The 23,307-nt window shown below is 38.6% G+C and overlaps 1 protein-coding gene across 1 annotated transcript in view; it reads right to left on the minus strand.

Moving 5' to 3' along the window:
- Sertad2 (SERTA domain containing 2) overlaps nucleotides 1-23,307 on the minus strand; it is a 110,061-nt gene that overhangs the window by 85,175 nt on the left and 1,579 nt on the right. The gene's annotated exons all lie outside the window — the stretch shown is intronic.

Genomic DNA, 23,307 nt, shown 5'->3' on the forward strand with positions numbered 1-23,307 from the left:
TTGCTTTACTGAAAGATATTACAATCCAAGTGACTCTATCTTGAATATGTCATGCAGAATACTGTACCAATTGGCACATTTACACAGTGTAGTTTATAGCTTTGGTAGCAACTACCGAAAAAAGACAAGTTTACCTCTGATACAGACAAAGTCTGTAAGGCATTCCATGAGCTGTGTGTGGGTAAAGTGATCTTACATATAATGGAACTTGCAATTATTCTAACCAGTTCTACATTGTCTTTTCATCCTTTTTACTTTTGAACTGCCCACATTATTTGGGTACATCCAGGAAAGCTCACTAGGTTCTCAGCTGACCAATTCTCATGTAAGACCTTGACACGTGGGCTTCCTTGCCATCAGCTCTTTGAAAACACACTCCACAGAGCTAAATGTTACTAGCAGAATTTTGATAACAAGGCATACATAATTTTCTCAGTTAAAACTTCTAGAAACAACACCTGAAGAAAAACTTGGTGCTAACAATCACAATTTGATTGGCTTTTTTAAAAGCTTGAGACAAGGTTTCCATATATAGCCTAGGCTGACCTTAAACATACAATCTTCCTGCGTCAGCCTCTCGAGTGCTGACTGCGATTACATGTGTACATCAGTATGGTCAGCTTCAATTTGCTTTTAATCTTTTTACTTCGGCTTCAGAGGGATAGGTGGCATTATTCTAAAGTTCCAAAGTGCTCACAGTTGTCACTTTTCCCACAAATAAGAAGTCATATAAGAAAAGGCTTTTTCACTAGTGTTTCCTAAAGACAGAGACCAAAAGTGGGATACTGATGACATTCTGAATCAGTCAGCAATCTATCTATTTGCAGTACGGGGGTTTGAACCCAAAATCTTACACATGCTAGGCAAGTGATCTACCACTAAACTATGTCCCTGGTTCTCTGAACCTTTAAGTGGCTGACCACAGTTCTGGGTGCGCTTTTCCCTGGATCAAGTCTCCTCAGTAGGTCCTAAATTCCTCTGCACAGGGTTTGCATAGGGTAGATTCTCAGAAATGCCTGCTAAAAGCTTAAGTCAAATTAGCTCCTGGGACAAGACCTGCAGCCTCTGTTGACTGATGTAACTTTTAAAAGAAAAAACACTCTACTGGTCATTCTATCTGAGGAAGTAAGCCCTGGCCTCTGCAAGTAACTGAAGTTTCACTTTCTATACAAAGAGCTTTAGTCTGGATTTTAAAATGTATATTAAACTCAGGGATCCAAGTCAAGCACAGTGGCACATACCTGTAATCTCAGTATTCAGGAGGCTGAGGCAGGAAGAGTACAAAGTTGCCAGCCTGGGCAATTTAGCAAGACCCTACCTGAAACTAAGGAAACTTTTTAAAAGAGAGGGAGGGCTGAGGATGTGATCACCAGTACTGTAAACACATACTTCAAAACCCAACAGTCTCTACTCTTAAGGGATATAAATTGGACGTGTGTTCAAATATCACATGGTTTCTCCGGTGTGAGAAACCATGTCAATAAAGACCACAATGTATAATACATATTAAGAAATGGGAAGAAAATGTCCAAATGAGAAGGGGAACAAGGCAGGAGGAAGGGTAAAGGAAAGAAGGGACAAGGAAAAAAAGAACAGAAGGAAACATGGAAACAAAGCTTTTGTAAATTAACATGGGAGGAGGGTTGAAGGGAGGAGACTGGGAAAAAAGCAGCAGCAAGATACATCAGGTACAGGCACAAATTCCCTGTGATGAGTGTGAGCATTATGTATATCTAAAACGTACTGGGGGGGGGGGGACAACTCAGCAGCCTGCATGGTTCCTTCTGAACTACCACTGATTCTAAGTAACAAGGCTCTTCTTTTATTCCATTGTTAAGGCTTAAGGAAAAAAAAGTTGCTTTTTGACAGGGATATAGCTCAGTGCATTAACACCTGCCTGACAAACATGAGGTCATGAGTTTGACCCCCGTACAAAGAAGACAGAAGGAAAACGGGAAAAGGAAGCAGCAGCAGCAGCAGCAGCCTTTCGATGATGTGTATGTTCTTACTATAAGCAACATGACACGGTCACTAAATTGTGCACTTGGATTATGGTTTTCTACAGAGATACGAGACTGAAAGGTAAGGCCTGACAGATGACATCAAGTTGCTTGTTCCTAGTACAGCAAAGGGAATGCTGGACCAGAACATCTCACTGCATCCGAGCTGTACTTTTAGCAAGTCATAAACTCTAGAATTCTGGTATTTTCATTTATAGAATGGTAAAGATAATACTTCGCAAGGTGGTGGCAGCTGTTGGGTGTTAAATAGGAAAAATGTTCATGAGAGCATTTGAAAACCGCAAAGCTAGCCAGGTGCAGAGCTCCATGCTAGCCAACCCAGCAACTGGAGAGGCTGAGACAGGAGGATTGCAAATCCAAGGCTAATGTGGGGCAACTTAGTGAGGCCCTGCCTCAAGCTAAAAATGTTTTAAGGGCTGGTGATCGTGGCTCGGTAACAGAATGCTTGTCTACAATGCAAGACCCCTGGTTCCAATTCCCAGACCACGAAAGCAAGAATAAGGGGAGAGGAGGAGTGCGGGGAGGGGAGAAGAGGGGAGGAGAGGGGAGGGGAAGGGAGAGGAGGAGAGGGGAGGAGAGGCAGCCAGCTGTTCTGCAATCCACCATACAAATTTAAGTTGTACTATTTGTAACAATCCTGTCAACATGATATCTTTCAACAAACAAGCATTTTAAACCTAATGCGTTCATGAAAAAATTAAAATTCTGCCGTTTTCTGCCCCATCCTATCTGCTGCGGGCTGGACTGAACGAGGCGCCCCGAGCTCCGAGCTCAGCTTGGCGCTCGCCCTCTCGCCGCTGACTTCCCGTATCTAACATCTGGCCTCTGCCTTACTACTATTTGTTTACAATTATAAACAACCTCATGCAGGGCTTAGAAAGTCTACGATAAGCTGTAAAACGATAAGCTGGAAAAACTTTGAGAATCCTTTTATTTAAAAACTAAAAACCTTCAAAGCTGGCTGGGTGCTCCCCGCTGCCGCCCCCGAGGCGCGGGCGGGCTTCCCGGGGGAGGGGAGGGGAGGGGAGGGGAGGGGAGGGGCACTCCGCACTCCGCACTGCACTGCATTCCGCGCCCACTGCAAGCACCGGCCTCTGCACCCGCGGCCTCTGCACAGCCAGCCACACAATGCACTGCCGGCCGGCCGCCCTGGACTTTGAGACTTTCGCTGCAGAACAGAAGTGAGAGGCTTTGGCCGGCAGCTGTTACTTGCTCCTTATTCTCTGTCACTCACAAAAAGAAACGAAAGATGGTGAGAAGAAAGGCACTGGCTTGCTTTCTTTGTTTGAGCAGGTTGTATGCACCCCGCATCTATTCCTCCAGGCTGCTATAATTTAAAAAACTAGTAGTATCATTTTTTAAAGCTTCTTACAATTCATAAAATAAAGTGCAAAATAAACAGCCTTTTTGGTTTGATCGAAGTTATTCAATGTTTGTTTGTTTACCCAAAAGGCACTTTTTCCCTGGTGATATATTTTAGTCAAGAAAGATTAGACAGATACGATGCATGATAGGGCTCGTTTATACGTATTGCTAACATAGTTAAAGATTATCACAGCTTTGTTTAAAATCTGCTTTTGAGTGCCTCCTATGTGGCACGGTGATTTTTTAATTTATTTATTTATTGTTTTTGCAGCGGGGTCTTGCTTTGTACCTCAGGCTAGCCTTGAACTTGTCGCACCCCTCCTGCCTCAGCCTTCCCAGTGCTGGGATTACAGACACGGACCACCATACCCACCCCCCGTGCATTTTAAAAGCATTTTGTGAAAATAATTGAATTTTTTAAAGAATTATATTTACTTAAATATAAGCTTTTATTTATTCTTTAAACAGGTCACATGGCCTAGTCTAGGCTCAAATTTGCAATCTCCTTGCCTTGGGTTCCTGAGTGCTGGCACTACAGGTGTGGGTTACTGTGCCCAGCCAATATATAGGATTTCAGAACATTTTCTGTCAGGTGTCAAAATCAGGTAAGCTGGCGTTTAGCCGAGAAATTAAGGTCTACTTGAGTTCCTGTAGATAATTTACACCTATCAGCACTTTTGCCGTTTATTTGCTTTTTGTTTTTATTTTTTGCAGTCCTGGGGACTAAACCCAGGTGTCATGCATGCCAGGTGAAAGTTCTACCACTGAGGTACACCCCAGCCCCGTTTCCTGCTACTAACATCACCTTGAAAAACTTGGAATCACAAAGAAAAAACCAAGAGCAACCTACAAACTGAAATTCTCCCAAACAATAAATGTAGCTATATAAACCATGGAAGGTAATTCTTTTTCCACTTTTGTAACTGCATGAAAATAAACCAGAAGTGGGCACATGAGAAGGACAACATTAATGACAAACATTTACATTTTAAAGGGTCCTTTAACTCTCTTCTCCTCCCCTAATAAAATTCTGATTTCTAATGAATGGAACAGTCCTTCCATGTTGGTTTTGTCTCCTGCAGTTAACAACACACAAAAAAATTTCAATCATTCATTCCCTCAATTTTATGTGGCTTTCAGAGGCCAAATAAAGCAATAGGATCATCTTGTTAATAAATCTTCCCAATTAAGCTGGTGACTATACACTCGGGCTGTCTCTGAAGGCTCGGGAAGGCTGGGGAGTGGGTATCTCATTGTCTGCAAGTTCCCAAAAGCAACGCGACTGTATCTGATTTTAATGCACAGATGTCTTGACTGGGGGAAAAAACCCTCATAAATCATCATCCCACACAGTTTAGATGGGAGAGGAAGTAACAGAACAGAACAATTAACAATTACTAATCTAAAGAAGTTATTTAACATTGTGAAAAGAGAGACAAGACAGGGCTTGGAAGACCTGAATTGCAAATACTCTACCACCAAATAACTTTTTATTCTCTGGGCTTGGCTTAGTGTATTTCTAAAGAAAGAATAATCACCATTCTTTTTCTTATCATGCAGGTTTATTGTTAGATTTAAATATGAAAATTCAAAGATAGGTCCTGTATTTTGAAAAGAGCTTTAAAGGACTACTCCAGTACTTTTGACAGTAACAAATTTCCCCACGCTGCATTTCCTCAAGTGTAATGAAAGGTGATCAAAGCCAGACCTTCCACAGTTCTGCCAATTGAGAGTATCTGAAGTGGCTCCACTATCACCACTGCCTGGCATGACATCAGGCTGTTGTTTATAGGAGCAGAAGGAAGGCCGCCAATTTCCACTGTGCCCAGGACCACAGTGGCCAGCCAGCCTCCCTTGGCTGTGTGGGAACAAGAATGAACTCTTTATTTGTGGCATGTGTGTGCATGCATCTGCTCACGTGCAGGGGCACTAAAACAGAAAAGATGCATGACACGAGTACACCACACTCACTGTGAGTCTTTCTACTTGCTCACTATGACAACTAAGAAAAATTAATCAAAATGCAACTTTCACTTTTGCTCCTCTGAAGCGAGGAGGAACTGTCAGTCTCAGAACCTGCATCCTCAGTTTGATTTTTAAAAACTATCTTGAAAACAAAAAATTCTTCTAGCTTTTACAGCAGTATCCTTGGGTTCTACAAACTTGAAAAAACTAGGCACAACATATTCGAAACATAAAATACCCTCAACTATCTGACCAAGTCTTATAGGAACAATGTCATCTTAACAGTGGTTGGAGTTGATTGTACCTATAAATTCAGGAAATTCTCAAGTATTAATATACTCTAACTGAATCTGCTTTATATTTATTACTATAAAAGAAAAATGTCTAGCTTATTAACTTTTCCCCTTTCTTGAAACTTCATGGCAGAAAGCAATCTGTTAAGTCACATTTAGGAGGGCAACAAGAAAACTGGAATTGTATTCAGTACAATCTTCCTTTTAACTGTCCTATCCATCACCTCCTGGGACAGCAGTCAGATCAGGAATAATATGGAAGCAGATCATGTTTATAACTGGCAATGAAACTTTACTCCAGACAATAAATCTAGTGTAAATCCTAGCACTAGAACGCTGAAGAAGAGGCACTGGAAAATTTTTGGTACCTGGAAATGTGTTTGCTGTGGTCCCGTGATGGTGGCTGAAACACTGAGAAACTGGCTCAGTAATAAAATAAAGAAGCCAAGGAAGAGTCCTGACTTCTGTTTTTAGCTCTGTGGCTGACCGCAGAATAAACCTAGGCGAAACATTTGGCTGAGATGTTCCTGATTCTCCAGGTAAGGATAATAGCTGCAAATAATATTTTTTGACTTTTAGGAGAACATAAGGAAAAAGGAGTTAACAAGTGAAAATTTTTGTGTAACACTTCCCAACAGGAATTAGAAAAGCACAAAACATAGTCTGGGGATTCGGCCTGATAGCGGACATCTTCTCTGAGAGAAGAAGAGGAAAACATGCTAAACAAATAGGAAGTGTCATTAGCACTTCTTTCACTTTAAAGTTAGACACTGTAGGAGAAAAAAAAAATTAGCACCGCTCCAACTTTTTCAGGATCAGCTCCAGAAAACAACCTATCAGGAAATCTGAAGAGCTGATTCTAAACTCCTCCTTAACATGAGTGCTGCTGGGTGTGGTGGCACATGTCTATAATCCCAGCACTTGGGAGGCTGAGTCAGGAGGATCACTGTGAATTTGAGGCCTGGACTACGTAAATTTAAAGCAAGCTTGCGCTGCACACTGTCTCAAAAACAAAACAAAACAAAAAAACACCTGAATACTATGAAAAGGTGCCAAAAAGCTGGATATGATGCCACAGGCCTTTAATCTCAGCTACCAGGGAGAGTGAGGCAGGAGGATCACAAGTTTGAGGCCAGCCTGCATAATTTTGTAAGACCCTGTCTCAAAATTTAAAAAGGGATGGGGGTGGCAGCTCAGCACTCCCCAGGTTCAACTTCCAGTACTGCAATCAATGGATCAACAGAATGAAACTACAAAAAATAAAGCAGTTGGTAAGTTAAACCAAATTCGTGGTAAACCTCCTTCTTAAATGTTTTCTATATCCAAATTTTTAGAGTTCTAAAATGGACTCTTTGGACTGTATTTTGTTGCTTTTTTGGTCTGCTCAATTGACAGGATCATTTTACAGCAATTATAAATGCACACAGTGAAAACTGGACTTGTGTGGAGTATAAAAATTTATAACTCAGACTGTGCACGTACCTGACTTTCTACTTAACAATTCATAGTTGAGCTGCTGTAATGCAGCAGACCAAAGTATCAGCACTCTAAGGTATGGTATTTAGATAAGTCACAAAGCCTTGCTCACCACACAATTTTGCTATATACATGGTCTCCTTGGAAGCACAAGAGTTCTAAGAACTTATTACACAAATGCTCATAGGTGACTATAAGTATTAATCATTTCGACTTCAAAGACACACCTAATAAAAGAAGACTCCATTCCACTTCAGTAACTAAACAGGACAGAACTACTTTTACCAAAATCTCTTTCCCTACTTGTAAAAATTCGGTATTTTTCCCCTAGTCACATAATGATGTACTGAGTTTGTGGTAATACCCACATTTTGTATTCAGAAATTAAAGGATAAGTATTCCAAACTATGTCCAAGTAAATATTTGGGAACAACTTAAGACTGAAAAACAATTAAAAAGCTTTTAAATTAGTTCTCACAGGACTACGACTGTAAGTGTACAAATAACTAACACTAGATCAAGCAGAGGAACCAAAGAAATAGCTTCTACTTCATCTTAGGAAATCTATTTCTTTAAAAAAAAGGAGAAAAAAACCACTTTTGCCGCACAAAGCGGTGCATTCTTATAACCCAGGCTACTCAAGAGGCTGAGCCAGCAGAGTCACGTGAGCCCAGGAGTTCAACGCCAACCTGGGCAACACAACGGCACTGTGTTCCAAAAGAGAAAACTTATGTGTATAAACAACCAATAATAAAAATCACAAAGATGTGAAACCTGGATCAACAGAATAGCTGTCAGGAGGCTGTAAGAAATAATTTCAATTATTCAGACAAACACGAATGTGGCAACAAGTGCCATTCCTCCATTATCCCCACATGAATCCTTTGTTCTTTTCTTCTTTTTTATCATCTGTGAGCAAACAGAAACAGAGTGATCATTTGTATGCCTGCCTGCCTCCTCCCTCCTTCCCTCTTTCCTTTCCTCCCTCCCTCCTTTCCCTTCCTTCCTTATGTCATGCCACACACGTGCCGAGCATGTAGTCTACTACTAAACGACAACCCCAGCCCCCCAGCTGCCTTTGTAAGTCTATTACTAATCCTCAATTAGCCCTAAAAGAAAGTGCCACTTTTTATCATTTTTGCATAAGTACTGCAAAAAAAAAAAAATTCAAAACCCATCCCAATCGAATCCACTCACCCCTCAGTGAACACGACATTAGCTGTGGGGAGCACAATAGTGATAAGAAACACAAGTGCTTCTGTACCCAAGATTTTCGTTCTAACACAGGAAAGATGAATCCACGATTTGGCATACAATAAAACTCAATTTATGTCTAGGTACGTTACCAAATTACAGACAATTTCTGACAGTTAAGTTGTTCAACTGGAATACAATTCCAATAATACCCTCAAACCATCCTTTGTTTTTGTCCAACTGTTAATTAATTTAAAAATTAAAACAGAATTAGTCTCAAAACTCAAATTGACCAATAAAATGACAGTCCCATAGCACACAGGTGAAGAGTCACATACTTAACAGCAAAATGCTTAATCCTGGTAAAATACCTTCCATGGCAAAATGGACTCAAGGCCCTCAGACTTTGCCAGGATATTTGGATCTTTCAGAAATAGTAACAAATCATATCCTCCGAGTATAATTTTCTTTCCAAACAATTTTTAAAGGTACTGTATGTATATTTTCTTAGCTGGTCAATAATTTTTCATTGTTCATGCTGCAATTTTCAATCAGAAAAAGAACCCTCTGGAGAAATACTGGAGTGATAAATGACCTGGTACAAAAGCAGTCTGCCCACAGATTCCACTGCACCCCACTTCAGGTGGTGGGTCTTGCCTCTTAGAAGCTCCAAGTCAGAATACAGAAATGGCAGAATTCAGAAATAAAGACAAAGCTCTGGCAATTACTCTATCATCAGAGCATAAGTCTTCTATAATAAGAGGCGGATAATAAACACTGGACTTGTAAATTGTCCTCCAGTTGCTATCATTTAGCCCAGTGTCCCATTTTCTCAGATAGACTAAGAATAGGGACAAGAAATACAGTTGAAACATTTCCCAAAAGGGAGGAAAGAAAGCAGTTAAGTCAGTTCAACTGCTCAGAGTTGGCTGGATTTTATCTGCTTGGTGGAGTATTTTAAGAAAGAAATAAAACCTGATCCAAGCATTAATCCCAGCAATCAAATTATTAACTGTGTAGCTATGAACAAACATTTCCTACAAATTCTTGTCACATCATGGCAAAGTCAGCCTGATTCTAGTTAGGAAATTAAATTTTGAGCTTTTGGATCTTGATTTTTGCTTTTTTCACATTTCTCTTTTTAATACTAAGGAATAGAAATTAAAATCAAATCTGGATGGGAAACAATAGCCATTTCACTTTTCATTTCAGTATCTGAGCCATTGGTAGCAAATCTTAGCTAAACAGCAAAAACTTTTGTTACACAGAAAAGGAATCTTTTCTTTAAAAGAATAAAACCAAACAAAATAAAACGGAATAAACTCAATCAAAACAAAATAGTGTGAGTGATACAGGATTTCAAAACAAGACAACAGGAAATCAACAATGGCTACCATAATGCCTCTTGTTGTCTTCAAAATAGCTGTCCATACCATCAGACAGTAAAATCAAATGAAACAGAACAGAAGAGAACCAATAAAAATAAAACAATGAACACAATACAGGATTTCAAAACAAGGTAATAGTAAATCCAAAACAGCGACCATAATATATCTTGTTATCACCAAGGGGACTCTTGTCCATAAAATTTTTCTGCAAGACACTAAAATTAAAAACTTGTCCAAATGAAACAAAGCTTCAAAAGTTAAAAATCCTACTTCATCCTTCTTCCTCAAAACTCTAGGGCTTTCAACTAAAATTACAGTCACAATGTTGCTTTTCTGGTTTTTTAAAATAATTTAATTCAGAGGGTTTTTTTTTCATTGTGCTACTTGAATATATACACGACCTTTGTATGAGATACACAAGGAAGATCAACACGCAGTTAAAAACATCCCACGAGCTGAAACTCAAGTCATGCCAGCAGCAGCTCTGAATAATGGATGAGGCTATTGAAAATCTGAGTATTCTTAGCATTCACAGAGCTTTAACGACTAATATATAGTTCATTGGTGCTAAATCCAAAGGCAAAGTGAAAAGAAAAAAAAGAAAAACTGTAACTGCAGAGGAATAAGCCAAAGTTCAGCATCCCAAGAGTTAAGAGCGAGACCAGACTTTCCAGCTTCTCCTACTCCCTGGGCCCAGAGGACAGCAGGAACTAAACATTCTACTTAGGGGAGTCAAGAAAGATTAATAGTTTGCTTTCAAGAGTGATTCCCTCACTTTGAAAGAAAATTTTAAAAGGGATACAGAGATATCTTCCCACATAATTGGGTGTAATGATTTTGTAGGATACCACAGATGCACCAGGGAGGCTCAGAAATAGCCACAGGGCAAGCGTGCTGACCCTTCTTACCCCTTTAGAAAAGGGCACCTGAACAAACTCCCTCCACTGTCCACACAGAGGGGAAAACACAGTTTTGGAGGACGGTTGTGCTGTGGTGTGTGTGAAAGGACTCAAGACCAAACAACCCAAAAAGGCTTGTGGAAAACGCAGTACAACTCTTTTTAGAAAGAGCCTAGACTTTGATGAAATATCAAAAACCTGGTCTGTCAGGGCTAATAAGCTAGTGTATTTCAAAGAGCCTCCTATTTTGCTGACAGTTCCATGAGTTATGGTGTTCTTCTTTCTGTTCGTTTGGTTTTGAGACAGTCTAGCTATGCAGCCCAGGCTGGCAGCAATCCTCCTGCCTCAGCCCCGAGTGCTGGGATTCTAGGCTGGCTGCACCACCACACTGATGAGGGGAAATATATTTATCATGCTTAGTAAAACTGATGAGATTCTGTCCATAGTTGATCTAGATCTTATAACTAAGTACACCATGTTGACAAGTTTTCCTTCTCTAGCTTTGGAATAACACAGTATAAAGCTGAAATATGCAGGAAAAAATATGATAGACTAAGGGTTAACAAAAGCTAACTGGTCAATCTTCAATATTCGCATTAAATCCTGTGCTCTAGATACTAAGGAGAGGAGAAAGGTGAAGGAGGCTTCCGAGAGTCACAGTTGCTTACACAACAGAGTGTGAAGCATCAATGGAAAAGGGATTTTCTGTGAGGTGAAAAGGAGAGAACAGGCATTACATTTATTAAACATCAGCTTTGTGTCTGTTTTGTTACCTTTACTATATCAGTAATAAGCACCGAGTTAGATATCACTGTTCCATTTTACAGCAGAGAAAAGTCTGAGAGAAGAAGAATTAGCACTCTCAGCAGCATGACCATGACATGCTCTCCTCTCCCGGAAGGAACCCCATCCCCAGCTCTAGGAGGAGCCAGGCTGGACCAAGCCAGTCAGAGCAGAGTGGTCATCTGAAACAGTTCCAGTCCAGAAGTAGGCAGAGATGCCCAACCAGATAGAAGGACAGGCAGCCTCCATCTTTGTAGGGATTTCTGACTTCCTCAAAATACTGTGTGAACCAGCTGCAGGAAGGAGCCAAAACGGAAGGCAACAAGCGGTGGGACTGATAGAAAGATGCTAAGAATTGAGCTCCTGAAGAGATCAAGCCGGGAGTCTGCTTTACCTCGGGATTCATCATGAAATAACAAACTTCCTGAAGAGTCCAGTGAGTCTGCGGGCAGTTTCTGAAAGGATCCAGATACAAAAATTTAACTTCCCCCGTGTCCTTGCAACAAGTGACAGAACCAACACTGTCTGGCTTAAAACTGAGCTTTTCCACTCAGTTGAATCCACCCTGAGGCATGAACTTTGATCAGCATTTCTCCTGGTGATAGAAATATGAGATGTTGGAAGTAGAAAACTCTTCATCTTCCATAATGAAATGCATTTACCTCATAAAAATGTTTGAAGTGGTGCCCTTACTTGCAATCAGAACAAAAACAAATCTCTAGCAAAAGTTCCTAGATTTTCATAGTCTATAGAATTTCTCATTTCACTTGCATTTAATCTGCAAAATGTGGATTCTTATTCCTTAATAAATGAAAGTAAACTATTAAAAAATATTCCAAATCATTATTGTCTTGAGATGTGCTAACAATATTGTGGTTACGTGGGAGAATGTCCTTGTTCTCAGGAGTTATAAACTGATACATCATGATTCTAATGGTAGAGTCTTGCTATCTGAAACTTTTACTTGGTACAGAAAAAAGTATACATACACAAGAAGAGGAAGAGAGCAGGTCATAAAACAAACATAGTAAAAAGTTAGTAATTACTGAATCAGGTAGAGGAACATAGGCATCTGTTGAATTACTCTTTCAGGTTTTCCCCATGATTAAAACTCTCGAGTGCGGGGGATGGTGGGATGGAAGCCACTGTGTATAGTACAGTGTAGCTATACACAGGATGGCCTGGGGCCTTTAAAAAGTACTGAAGCCAGGATCTCACCCCTGGGTTGCTGGCCTGGACATGAGTAATTCTAATGTATCCTGCTGGTATGGTAGAAACAGCTTGTTTTAAAGCCACAGCTCATTAACATTCTGATAGTCCCAAACCCAAAACACAACTTGGATCATTTTTCTAGATTATGTTTTTATTAATGAAAAACTGTCAACGTTAGCCAGGCATGGTGGTGCACACCTATAATTTGAGCACTCTGGGAAGCTGAACCAGGAAGATCATGGGATCAAGCTCAGCCTAGGCAACTTGGACTTAGCAAGACCCTGTGTCAAAAAGGGCTGGGGAATGCAGCTCAGTGTGAAGGCTCTGGTTTCCATCTCCACTACAGAAAAACAAAAACAAAAACAAAAACGCTGCCAATGCTTTAAACTTAACACAGGCATTAATTCTAATAATAAAGAAGTTTACCAGAAACATACACTGGATAATATAAGGGATATTTAATTCATATTAAACATCATTTAAATTTGTATTAAACTTCTGTGTGGGGGTGCTCAAAGACCACAGAGGCAAAAAGAACAGAATAAACTTAGTTCTTTTCTTCACAAATCTATCTTAACATCTGTGGCCCCAACATCTCAAAAGTTAATTCAAAAAGGTTCCCCCCAAAAAATATTGAAGAAGCATGAAACTATTTAACTTTATTTAAAAGAAAAGGTCTAACTAAAAAATCAATTTCTTTACTCCATGTCAAAGAAAATTCATAATCTACTTTAAGCTACAAGGAAAGTATTTCTTTGAACACAACTCTAATTCTCTACATTCAAATTTGTGGAAATTACTTAAAGATAATCCAGTTAGTGTTACACTGTCCAATTCTAAATTTCAGCCAGAACTCAGGACTCTACAGTTCTGCTTGTCTTTCTTACTTGAAACGTGCGGTTATGTCTAGGATATGTGATAGCTGTGAATAAAGATAAAATCAAACAGAGACATGAAAATAAATGACAAATGTTAAAAATATAATTCTCATAATAGGGATTTTATCTTAAAAATATAGCTTGCAACTTAGGTGGCACTTACTGATACACAATGAATGCACACAACTTATTAAGTTTTGACATATGCATATACCTTTGACACCATCATAGCAACCAAGATTATTCGTGTAGGTATTCTATGTGGCCTTTGGTCTTGTTTCTGTTTCTTTTGAGACAGAGTCTCACTGTGTAGTCCAGGCTGGCCTTGAATTCATGATCTTCCTGCTCAGCCTCTTGAGGGCTGGATTACATGTGTGATCTTTTGTATCAATGGATTGAGTAATAGTTCAGACAAAGATATAGTTTTCAGAAAAAGAAACTCTTCATAGAAATTGTTATATAGGGCCAGGGGTTTAGCTCAGCAGCACAAGTGCCTGCCTGGCAAGTGTAAGGTTGTTAGTTCGATCCCCAGTACAAAAAAAGAAAGAAAGAAAGAAAGAAAGAAAGAAAGAAAGAAAGAAAGAAAGAAAGAAAGAAAGAAAGAGAAAGAAAGAGAGAAAAGAAAGAAAGAAAGAAAGAAGGAAAGAAAGAAAACAAAGAAAGAAAGAAAGAAAGAAAGAAAGAAAGAAATTGTTATGTATTTTTTTTTTTACAAAGTCTCCAGACAGTATCCAAATACTTTCATTAAAGATAAAACAAAGGTTGCAGCTTTAGATTCTCCACCTCCTACCCCCAGAATTTAAATGTAAAATACAAGTATACACTACTTAGATTTAGATCCAAATAAACAAACACATGTACTCTAAAGACAAAGAAAACTTTAACATTCACAAATATCCAGTGTGGTGGACTGATAACTGGTGGTCAACTTGTAACACCAGTCGAACTGAATCAGTGTGGTACTGGGCGTGGATGACCCACCTGAGGATTGTTGCCAAGATAGAAACACAAGCCAGAGAGGAAGACAGTAATGTTCATTCTCCTGTTGCCACTGGTTCTCCTGGAGGAGCTTGTCCAGCTTCTTTCCTGAGCTTGGGATCTCATTATCACCGCGAATGGCTGTGGTACTTTTCAGGGGAACTCGGGTCCTTGCTTTGAGCATCGATTACTGGCTCCAGTGCAGAACCCTGAACCTGACACAGATCCTTCACCCTGATGGCACTGACTGTCTAGCTTCCCCCACTGACCTTTGGGTCTTGCTAGTGCGGATCCATGAAATAGACATAAATGAGTCATTGTGTGGGCTCTAGGCCTCCAGCTGGACTCACTGGGGGTATTGTCAGGGACCTCAGCTGGATTACTTGGGTCTTAATGTGTGAACAGATTTCCTGCACTTCTTGTATTTAACTTTTTGGGTGACTGTTATAAAATCTGTAAATTATGTGTCTTGTCTTGTCTTGTCTTGTTCTCCTTGCAAACCCTGACTACAACACCCAGAAAAGTAAAAAAAAGAAAAGCTACAGTCATACAGCATTATGTTTGAGAAATTAAACATAACACATAGCAAGAATTTTAGCTAACTCCAAAAGCAAAACAATTTAGAAAGATTATACCTATATCCAGTATTACAGCAATATCTACAGACCTCTGGAATTTGCCATATTAGATCCAGAGTGTGCCCATACTGCAGTCTCCGGGCAAAACAGAGGAAGAAAGTATCTTCAGCAACTGTCCAGAGCCTTCATCACCGTGGTTCTCTCCTCCCCCCTCCCCAAGTCTTTCTTCCATTTTCCAGGGAACTCTTCTTGTCCATGATGCTCTCACTGATTTATTGGGCTTCCAAAACTATGGTATAATTTTTCCCCTCAGCAACCTGAAACATCCACACCATGTCCAACAGTCAACGCTCAGGTGCACTTCCTGCTTCCCAAGGAGACAGTGAATGTAGTAAGTGGCCAGAATGTCTGCTCCATCCTCCTCACCCTCCCTGTGGAGCCCCGACAGCAGCTACAGTAAAACTCACTCTTCCTTTAATCTTCTAAGGCACAAGGAAGGCCTGCTACCAAGCTTTGCTATTGATTCCAAGAAAGGTCACCTAGCACACCTATAAGGCAGATCCACCTACCCTAGGACTTGGCTTACTATAGGGTCCTACGCTGGACCTCTGTATACTAAATCACATACTGCCCAATATGAGAGATTTAATTTTCCTATAGCATTTTTTTGTTTCCAACTTGACTATGATCACTGTTATGTTCAGTTACCATATCTTACTAATTAGTCTCTGATACTCCCAAGCACTTGGGACATGTATCAGATACTTATGGATAAATGTAAAATAATTAATGAAAACTATCACACTATAAAAAATCATCACATTATATGCTATCCTGTATTGTTACTTGTACTACATTAAAACTTTTGGCATATCCATCTTAATATTCAAAGTGGAAATGAAATGGAAAACAAATACAATTATTGGAACAAAAATTTAGTTTTTAATGTACACTGGACAAAGAAAATTTTTCTTGTGGTGAATATAGCCAAGATGATTAAATTTCCATTGTGCAACTTTCCATGCTACCATTTTTTTTTAGACTCTGACACAAAGAAAACTAAGCAACAAGGAAAACAACTTAAAAAGTGTAAAGCAAAAATTTCAAACCCTGCCTACTACAAGGTTTTCCAGGGTTCATAAATAAGAAAGATTTGTGATTTCTGGTGCAAAGTACTGACATTATTGTCTTAATGTTTCAACTCAAATTTAAGTAAAAATTGTCCACTCAAGTGGAGTTTTGTTTTAGGATCTAGAAGTCCTTTTATATAAAGCCAAACACCATAAAAAACCCACATAAAGAATACTTACTTTTTCCAGGCCATTACTGTATAATATTTAATTACGACTACTACAGGTGGTGGATAACAAACTGGAAGAATATAATTTTCATGAGGGGAGAAACATTCATTCCTTCTCTTCACTTCTGTATCACGTGTACCTTCCAAGAGGCACAGGCACACGGGGAAGTGCTTAAAACCTGCTGAATGAACCGAATGAGTGAATAAATGGAAGCCAAAATAGACATGGTTATGCAAAAAAGCCCAACCTCTTCCCCTGCGGAATATATAGTACTATAGTTTCTAGAGGATCTCTAAGTTCATCAACTTGAAAATACAGAAATTTATCTAACTTTATATTTGAACTTTTTAAAGAAAAAGTAACAACTGATATTTTAAGTCAAAAGAAGGGCTTGTTTAGTTCAACAATTTAAATGTTTTCTACTTCTGGTGTCTGAATAATGTCAAGTATTTTTGAGAAATATCTCTCCAGTGAATGTTGATCCTTAGGAAAACCATTTTTTAAAGTATATGTGCTGCCAAAGTTAGCAGAGGAAAATTTTTTACTCATTAAGATGTTTTGCAAATTTTTTTGTTTAAAAACACATATTCAGAGATAGGATTATATAGATCAATGGTATAGTCTGCCTCGCACGCATGTGGGAGACCCGGGGTTCTACCTCCGGCACCACAAAAAAAGGGAAATATTTGTCATTTTCACACTCTTCTTTTCTGTTAAAAAGAATCCTTAACTCAAAATAAAAGTTAACCCAAAGGGATGTATTTTATTTGAGTGGAAGTCATAGAAAAGAATAAAGCTGAGGGTTACTTCACCAGGGACCATTAATCATGCAACAGTGGTGAGCCCCGCACAAACTCAGAGCAGACGTAGGGGAGGCATCTGAGGTTCAGCACGAGCCTAACAAGTGAAACCAAAACAAAAGAGCCGCCCCACTCTGCTCATCTGCCCGTGATGGTCTCAGGGAGCCACCCCCACGTGGTCGGGCAGCAAGGGTCATCAGAGAAGCAGTCTCCAACGCTGCCAGGACACCTGGCATGGAGGAAAATGAAGCTTGAATCTCTGAGACATTTCAAGGTAATGAGGACAGAAAACAGGTTCATGGAAAATCAGTAAATAATAAACATGTTACAAGTTTCCCTTGTCACTACCTCACATAAACTAAAACTTTGTTATAAGTGTATTAAGTGGTCCCCTAAAGAGCTTATCTTTGAAGATAAAACATTTCCTTATAGAAGGCCTTTCCATCTGCTAAGGCTTGTGGCTAATGTGCCCCCAAAGTCTCATCTAGTCACAGATGGGCTCTTCAGAGATGGCTGGGATCTCTGGGTGTGTGATGCTGGGATCAAGGATGTGGATCACTGCGTCCACTGATTGCTTCGGAATCATTCTGGGCAGGATTAAGGGTGTTCCACCCTGGGTGTGAGTCCTACCTGCCCTAAGGGTGGGTAATCTGGATAAAATACAAGGAACAGAAAGGGGTAGTGTCACTGTTTGCTGCTTGCTGCTTTTTCTGCCTACCCTGCTTTGCCATGAACAGTTTCTCCTCTGTGAGTCCCCTGTCAAGCCACCCATCCTTGCACCCAGCCAACCAGGAACTGAAACCTCTACAAACTGTAATCTACAATAAACCTTTCCTCTTTTAACTTCAGGTGTTGAGTATTTTGTTTCAGCAACAAGAAAAGTAACCAAGATGCCACTGGTCTCATAGAGCAGACTGAAGCAAATGAAGGCCAAACATAGAGAGCAAGGGAAAAATCCTGCCAAGATCCTCACAATTCTCGGGAAGATAGAGTAAAATAAGATGTTACACCAAAAGGAAAGACAAATGTGTATGGAAATACTAAGAAAACTGAAAAACAATGCTAAAATAAAGAGGAAAAGTTGTGAAGCATACAATTTAAATACTTAGGTAGAGTATTTCAATCATTTTATTTTTAATATGTTCAAAGTAAATAATTAATTTGCTAAAGATTTATATGTACATACCACCCCATAAAATATAAATATCAATGTACATTTAAATTTAAAAATTAAGATGAAATCTAATTATTTTGTTTCAGTTGGTTGGCTATTGAACAGTAAGGAAAAAAATAGAGTCTTTTTTTAAAAGTTGCTTTCTGCAGGTTGAGATTGTAGCTCAGGGGTAAAAGGTGTATACTTAGTACGTCCAAAGTCCTGAGTTCAATCCTCAACACCTACGTGCACATGCACGTGCGCACACACACAAAGTTGCTGTCTGCTTACAAACCTCATATTTGAGCATCACTATTCATTACCCTTAATACGAGTTAGAATAAATGATATCTCTGTATGTTTCACATAGGTCTTATTCTGAGTACACAACCATTTCAATTCCACTTTTAAAAAAAAGTGAGTAGCATCATGACATTGTGATAATTCTAATAATCAGAGAAGTAAAGCTGAGAGAGGTAAATTCAGCAGATAGTTATATACTCACTCTGTCAGTGATCAAAAGGACAGAAAAATAATGTACGCATTATCTGATGACATATACACACAATTAAGGTCCTTGAAGGTTTACTATTAATTGGTTCCTGACCTTGGGTTTGAGAAGTAAAGCTGAATCAGAGAAGTAAATTCCAAGGCATTTACACAACGTGTTAACTCTAATCCTTTGACTTTTGCATTTTAAAGACTTCTAGTTCATTTTTAGGAACAAAAGGAAAAAACTCATTTCTTGAAATGCAGTGTTTCTGCATATACCTACACTTGCCATCCTCAATAAAAATTTAACTGGGATAAATTAAGTCCTCCAACCCACTTTATTGTGAAATGCATGTATTTCATTGAATTTAAAATATAAAATAAGTGATGTCCTGTAGTCAAACAATCCTTTTGAAATTTAAAAGTAAGTAATACAATTAGTATTTCTATTTTAATATACTTCTAATGGAATCTGCTAAATCTGCATATTTTTTTTCCTGTAGTATGTTTCTCAAACTTCAACTTAAATGTTTTATCTCTTAGATATCTGAAGTTTGTTCTTAAAATATCAAAATCTGCTATAACCCAGGATGCACCCCCAAACTCAGTGTTAACATTTAGGACCCCATGCAACTAAACCAAAGTTCCTTGCTTCTTTAAAAAGCACCTTAGACATTTTTATGAACGTATCAGTAACAAGTCTCTTCAAATCTAAAGACAAAAAGAAAACATGCCCTTTAGATAATGCCCCCAAAGGTCATGATTTTTACATAATGATGAACAAATATGCATCACTAAATGCTGTTTACCTTGCCTTTACTCCAGCTTTGTACTTCTTAAATACTTTGTTGAAGCAATTACAGCTTATCACTACAACTTCCTCTGTGAGGGCAGGGAAACTGCCTTTCCTCTTCCCATTGCCAAGATAAAGGAAAGGGAGTAGGAGGTTAAGTATAATGCTCAAGGTCAGGTACCAATCAGTAGTGAAACTCCATAGACCTTAATTGTGTGCAAATATCATCAAGTACCATATTCATAACTTTTCTATCTGATCACTGATGGAATACCTAGCTATCCACTTTCCTAAATATTAGAAGACAAACATAGACATCACAAGCCTGAAGATTATTTCTACTCTTCTTTCCAAATAATTCTTTATAACAAATGTTGCATTTTTTGAAAGTTGGGAACATCAGCCAGGCATGGTGGCACGCACCTATAATCTCAGCTACTCAGGAGGCTGAAGTAAGAAGATTGCTGGAGCCCAGAAATTCAGGGATCACTTGGGCAACACAGAGACATGCAGTTGGGGGGGGGGGGGGCGCGTAAACTCTCTATATAAAATAGCCAAATGTTTTACACACACACAAGCTAAATGAAAGAAAGAAATGTAAGCTAAAGAAATAGTGTCATGGGGCTGGGGATTTAGCTCAGCGGCATAAGCGCCTGCCTTGCAAGCAGGCAGTCGTGAGTTCAATCCTTGGTACCGATAAAAACGAAAAAGACAAAAAAAAAAAAAAAGAAATAGTGTCATGCTAAAATGTGTCAAGTGAAAGACACGAACCCTCCCATTTTACAAACTAGACATAAGCACTGTTTCCAAGTGTATATATATTATTTTTAACTTTTGTTTTAGACTAATTGCTTTAAAAGTATATGAACAAAAAGAAGGCACTTTTCTAAAAAGTAACTGTTTAGCCAATGAAAATGAGATAAATTCAACTGAATGGGATAGCATGATTTGGTTAAACAAGGAATTAAGTACACAAAATTACCCACATCGTAACAGATAGTGTATGTATTTGAAAAGTTTTAATAAAGTTATGGAACACTGTAACATTTCTGAGTAGATCACAATTCAGATTTTGTCACTGAAGATGCTTCCTGCATTAAAGATAATTTTTGCATTTTATAACTTCAGAGAACACAATAATTAAACTGAGTTTTACTAATAAGTAAAATAGAAAGATTCTATAAATTAAGCAGGTGGTAGGCACCATCAATTTCCTTTATTTAAAAAAATATATTCCCGAATTGTGTAATGCTATTAAGTGTGTGGAGTTATGTATTTTATTGACTGATTGCATATACTTCCTTTATTATTGCTACCATTCTACTTAGGGTAGCTGTTTAAACAGCTAATTATTTATAAGGACTGTTGAAGAGAGTTGCATTCTTAAATGGAAAGAGAAATAAAACTATGGACCTTAAGAAGATGATGTCATTTTATTTTCCAGTGTTAGGTTGATAAATTCTCTTTACTATTTTTAATTCTGAAGCAGAGAATAGCAAATCATGTCTTAAGATACTGAATTATATTCAAAATATTGAATTAATTACATAAATAATAGCATTGAAATTAACAATAAAATCTGGGAGTTAAAAAGTCTTAAGATTAGTGGGGCATGGTGGCACATGGCTGTAATTCCAGCCCTTAGGAGCCGAGGCAGGAAGAGTTCGAGGCCAGCTTAGGCTAAATAATGAGTTTAAGGCCATTCTGAACTACGTAGTAAGATCCTATCTCAAAAAAAAAATAAAATAAAATTATGATTAAAAACTGAACAAGTAACAAAGGAAAATAATAGATGTACTTTTCAGGCTATTTTCATTTAATCTTCAAAATGAAAAATTGTTTCTTAACTGGTGATCATTGTAAATGGTTTATTCTCTAGCTCCACAAATAATAACTGAGTAAACATTAAACAATGCAATAAACAGTATTCTCCACAGTATCACTTCTTTTTTTGCTGAACTGAGAGACCCAGGGGCTGCTAAATCCACACACCCGGCCCTTCCTATATTTTATTTCAAGACAGTGTCTGGCAAAACTGCCTAGCTAGCCTCAAATTTAGTCTTCCTGCCTCAGCCTCCCACATATCTGGCATTTCAGGCATGTGCCACCACACCTGTCTCACAACATCACTTATAATGTTCATGCAACGACTCATAAATAACTTGAGCATAACATCATTTAATCACCTACACAAGCATTCATTAAGGTTCTTTATGTGCCAGGCACTTTGATAGGCACCTGAGATTAACCCATAATTGAAAGACTTTTGTTACACTCAGAGCTTTCTGATTAGTAGGGAGCAAAGCTATAGAAAACAGCAAAATATATGATACAATTGAGGCATGAACACTCTATTGTGCAAGTTTAAATAAAGACTGGTCAACTCACTTCACCTAATAACTACATTTCTTAAAAGCTCACACAAACTTTCATTCAAGTATCAGGCATACTGACACAAATTCTGGTTATTTTATTGACAGCAAATTTTTCTTCTTTTTTTGTGTGTTCTGTCCTGAGAATTGATTGAACCCAGGGCTTACATATACTAGGCAAGTCCAGCCCTTTTTTATTTTATTTTATTTTGAGATCAGGTCTCACAGTTACCCAAGTTGGCTTCAAATTTGTGATCTTCCTGTCTCAGCCTCCAGCGTAGCTGGAATTACAGGAATGTGCCACCCTGCCTGGCCTATGATTCCTTATCTCTCTCTCTCTCTCTCTCTGTCTTTCTCTCTCTCTCTCTCTCTCTCTCTCTCTCTCACACACACACACACACACGTAACATGTATTATTCATATTTCATGGTATATGGCATACAAGGAACTTAATGGAGCTACACATGGTAAGATGTACCAATCAGTATTCAAAATCTCTGCACATATTAGCTCATTATACACCTGATAAGTAGAAGATACTATTTTCCCATTTTACAGATGAGGAATCTAAGGTTACACTGGCCAAGGTCACAGAGCTGGCAAAAAAAACAAATTGGTGGGCCTCAAAACTACAGAACCTGGTTCCAGACTCCCTCCTCTCTTGTCACCACTACCCTAGACAATCTCTCTAAGCATGGCAATGACAGGGACAGCTAACACTGTGACCTGCACTCTTATTTGCCCTTTCTTCCCTCTCATTTACCAGAGAAAACCAACACAGCCCAGGTTAAAAACCTGCCCAAGGTCATAGAGCCAGTGAAGGATGGGGGCAAGATTCAAATTCTGGCAGCGTGCCTCCCTGTGCTATAAGGCCTTTCAATGATTCCGTCTTACCCTCCTGAAAAAAAAAAAAAACCACATGATAAAATTTATTAAACAATTCAAAAAGGTTTGGGGGTTTGGGGGCCCATGACAAGCATTTCCTTCAGTTGGCATTTACATTTAAGTCACTTTTCAAACTTTACTACTTTGGACTAATCATAAACATTTCTGCTCTTTAAAAAGAAATCTTTTCCGTAGCAACTTGGCAGATTTCAGTAAGGGAACAGTGTATTCTTTAAAATTAAATTTAGTAACAACTTATTCTGGTTAGTATGAAAGAGAAGGAGAAAATGAACTACTAAGAGGCCTTTCCAGTACTTTAATATTTCAAAACATGTTTGGTTTGGCCTAATTTGAATCTTGTGGACAACTAGCCCAGAACTTGATTCAAAAAGAGTAGCACCAATTTAAAAAGGCTGAATTTTAAACAGCAACCCCAGAAGCCAATCTAGAGTAATTATTTCTCATAATTTTTACTTTTATC

The sequence above is a fragment of the Cavia porcellus genome, unplaced genomic scaffold (assembly GCF_034190915.1).
Source record: "Cavia porcellus strain 051 isolate PalLab524CR breed Dunkin Hartley unplaced genomic scaffold, mCavPor4.1 scaffold_18, whole genome shotgun sequence".
In the NCBI taxonomy this organism is placed as follows: domain Eukaryota; kingdom Metazoa; phylum Chordata; class Mammalia; order Rodentia; family Caviidae; genus Cavia; species Cavia porcellus.